Raw genomic sequence first — 3753 nt, forward strand, 5'->3', positions numbered from 1 at the left:
GATTGAAAGGACCCTAAATAAAGTAAATGGGAGGCCAAACCACTCTTCACCTTATCCGTTTTTTATTAAATAAAAGGAGAAGCGCGTTTTTTATTAAATAAAAGGAGAAGCGAGTTATATACCGTGAAATTTTTTCAGCTTATCCCATCATTCCAGACCCATATATATGTAAGAGCTGCAAGAGTGAAACCATAGAGCTTTTCCCCGACACAGAGATGTCCAAATCATCTCACTGAATAGTGGGAAAATTTCATATGTGCATTGATAAATGTATCTATGTTTTAAGGTTAAGATTTCGATTATAATTTTGGAGGGTATAGAGGGTAGCCATTTTGAAAGGGTCAAAATTTTAAATTATTAATTAAATTTATTATTAAAATTTGTATTTATTTATTTTATATTAATAACATTTTTTCCTTCTGGTAATTTTCTTTGAAGGGATAACATGTAACAATATTCCAATAACTGCAATGAATTGTGGAAAATAAATTTGACATCTTTTGTTCTAAAAGAAACAAAATGTTGTCGATGGAGTTTGAAAGAGTTTAATCATTTCCAAGCCACTCTCTTGCATTTCCCAAATTCCAAATTTTTAGAAATATGAAATCTGAATTTGAGCTTTCTTTTTTCATTGAAACCAATGAAAGATAGGCGTATGTGTTTTCTGTTAGGAAATAAAGACGTATAAAACATTTTCATGTGCCAACTTAAACAAACTAAAATTCAAGTGCATGTAACGTTTCTCAACGGTCTCACTACGTGGGCTTCACAGAAAATGAGAGTTGCTAACGGAAATAGAACCACAGATCTGAATGAAAGAAATAAATCAATTGTCTTAATTACAAATTTAATTCACCTGTTTATACAACCTGATCGTTAGTTGAGCCACAAATTGGCTTCGAGGGTTCCACATCCTCTGCGCTATTTTCAAAGTCGTCTTCATAAATGTCAACATCTCATAAAGTGAATTTCATGGCATAAGAGCTATGGCATCGCTGTAAATATCCACCGTGATAGATGCCAATCCATTGGAGTGTAGCTTCTCATCTGCTTCTGTTCCCTGGTGCCTTGTGCTTAGGGAGCAACACCAGCAACACCGGTGCGCGAGTTCATCAATAAATCCCAGGAGGAAAATGAAATAAAGAGCCATTGCATCCCTATTCAAAAACCAGTTGCAGAAATTCTGTGCGCAAATTTTCAATTTGAAATTCCAGGTAACATGGTGCAGAGGTAGCATTTACTACATTTCAGCATGCTGGTTATTAAATGGAAAACCCTTTTTACCAACCCATCAGCGCGTCACATCCACGGATGCCCCATAACATGCTTATGTATGCTATCGGGCACATTAAAGGCCTCATAGCAGGCTGATTATATGTTGCCTAAAATTGACACACAATAACACCACCACTGCCAGGGGTTAAATTTGACGGGTGACCCTACGGGTCAAGGAATTTTTTTTATGACGTTTTTATTTTTAAACTGCCCATCATATGACTTTTAAAATTTATTTGTACAAGTTTCCATAATTGTTTTTGTATATCAACACAATCAACATATGCATATGGAATTGCTACAAATATTAATTCATGGTTGTGAACAAGCCCTTCCTTATCACAAATTTTTAAAAAACCAAATTTAGAGGCATCTATAAATTTAGATAAATAACATGTGCGTATACGGTTATACGGGCGTCAAATTTACCTAAAATATAAGAACCAGACCCTCTATTATTTTCTGTATAGAGAATTGAAGAGAAAAGAATGGCAGAGAAGACAAAAATAAGCTTTGAAGACTCACTTATTGTAGGGATATTCTTGCCAATCTCAGCACCAAGAATGTCGAATTCATCCAATCTTTCGCCGAAGGCCGCCTGCTGCAAGACTAAATTTAAATATTCTCAGTGCTTGTAGATTTATGCTGAAATACATGCAAATTTTGACAAAAGAAAACCCCGGCTTTTGTTCAATTTCCATAAAGAGAAATTGAAGCTGAAATTTACCTCTATTAAAGCTACATGGAACGAACTATCAAGGTTTGTAAGAGCTGTTACAGCATCCTCGCTTCGCTCAAACGTTGTCACTGCGATATCCATCAGATTTTGGAGAAATGAATCAAAAGCACAAAATAGTGAGTATCAACGAATTTGATCGTGTTCTCCAGTGTCTCACTTAAAGGTATTTTTACTGTAATTTGAAATTGTATTGTCATAACCGAACCCGAATTATGATAAAGTAAGTGGGAGATTTAGACTCTAATGTTCAATATAACAGATTATTAAATAAACAGAGAAATATTTCCATTATGTGAAATAGAGAGAAATAACTAAAAGAAATTCGAACCCGAATTTAATAACGAAAGTAACCACTTTCAGTGAATTTTATAATTAGTACACCATTTTTTGCTAACCAAAGAAAGATTAATAAGAGCGACCAAAACTCGGTGTACCAGGAGCCTCTACCTATTTTTTCACAAGAATTCAAAACAACGAAATATATATTTATGGACTGAAAATAAAAAACTATGGGTCACGGTCGATGGGTCCAGAGCCCCTACCTGACTTCACACAAGTTTTATACAAAACTACCTACTCAAGCTCAGAAACAAACGCAGCAAAGAATTGCTATCAACATTTGAAAACTCTCTTTCTTGCCAACAAAACTCTTATATATATAAACCATCCGAAAGATAGAGAGGAAACTAAAGATGAACAAAGAAAATCACGCGATTGCAAAACCATAGATTGTCTTAGTCTCATAGCTTAGAATGCAGAGTATAATCAGTTCCGATATGGGTCAGGGAGATAATCCCCATGCCCTTAAAACAATATACAAACTTCACCTTAGAAAAACCCGATGATACTTTTAAAAACAAATTACTAGAGATAGTAAAGGTATGTAGCAGAGAAACCCTCAAAATTTCTAAAACTCACGGCTATCCCAGCCTTTAGAGGTTAAGCTAAGAAAAACACAGATACCCGGTGCATTTGTCCATATTATTGTTTCGTGCCCAATATGAGGAGCTGAACTCAGTGTTTTCCCCAAACCTTGGGCTCCATTCACGCCGCCTTTCCACCTGAAACGAAAATTAATAGAAGTTACAAAATCTGTGCACGAAACCATTTTCAGAAAGAAAAAATTTGGTCTATTTCTCGATTTGTGCGTGTCATCCTTGCGCAAAGGCCATGCTAATCTTCTATGTATCGTTCCAATTTTTCGGATGTCTCCGAAGAGACAATGCACGAAACCATGTTACATTCAAAAGAAGAAAAACAAAGACTTCTCTTTTTTTTTAATTATCCTTACCCAGAAATGGAGGAACATTTTTCACCTGCCTAGGAGAATGAACCAGAGCCGAATAAAGCCTTGTATAGATTTTCTTGCACATCGACAAACTATTTCTCCAAAGTTTCAGGACTGTAAACCTACCATAGCTCGAAGCAAAAACCTCTTCGAAGTAGTTAATAAACCTCGCCGAAAAGATAGAAATGGAGGAGTGACATCTAGTGCTCGAGGCATAGATATTCAAAACTCTTCCCGTCGTTCGATCATCTCGAAGACCAGGCAATGTTAACTATTGAAAAAGCCATTGCAGTCTTTTTAGGTCTTTGAACAGGAAGTTTTAACTGCAATATTTTGAAAAGTTTTGTGGTTATTTTCTAATTTAATTTATGTAGAATTTCGCAAAGATTTATTGAACTTAAAAACTAATCCATTTTAAAATTGCAATCTGCAAAGATCTTTTTCAGATTTC

General features: G+C 35.2%; 1 non-coding gene across 1 annotated transcript; it reads right to left on the reverse strand.

The window, feature by feature from the left end:
- Positions 1-3133: 3133 nt before the first annotated feature.
- Positions 3134-3235, reverse strand: LOC149162187 (U6 spliceosomal RNA). Its single transcript, XR_016262054.1, has one exon. It is a non-coding gene; the product is annotated as a U6 spliceosomal RNA (small nuclear RNA).
- Between the last annotated feature and the right edge of the window lie 518 nt (positions 3236-3753).

This window comes from Pinus tabuliformis, chromosome 5_2 (assembly GCF_031772625.1).
Source record: "Pinus tabuliformis cultivar Carrire ecotype Pingquan chromosome 5_2, CPIR1, whole genome shotgun sequence".
NCBI classification, from domain to species: domain Eukaryota; kingdom Viridiplantae; phylum Streptophyta; class Pinopsida; order Pinales; family Pinaceae; genus Pinus; species Pinus tabuliformis.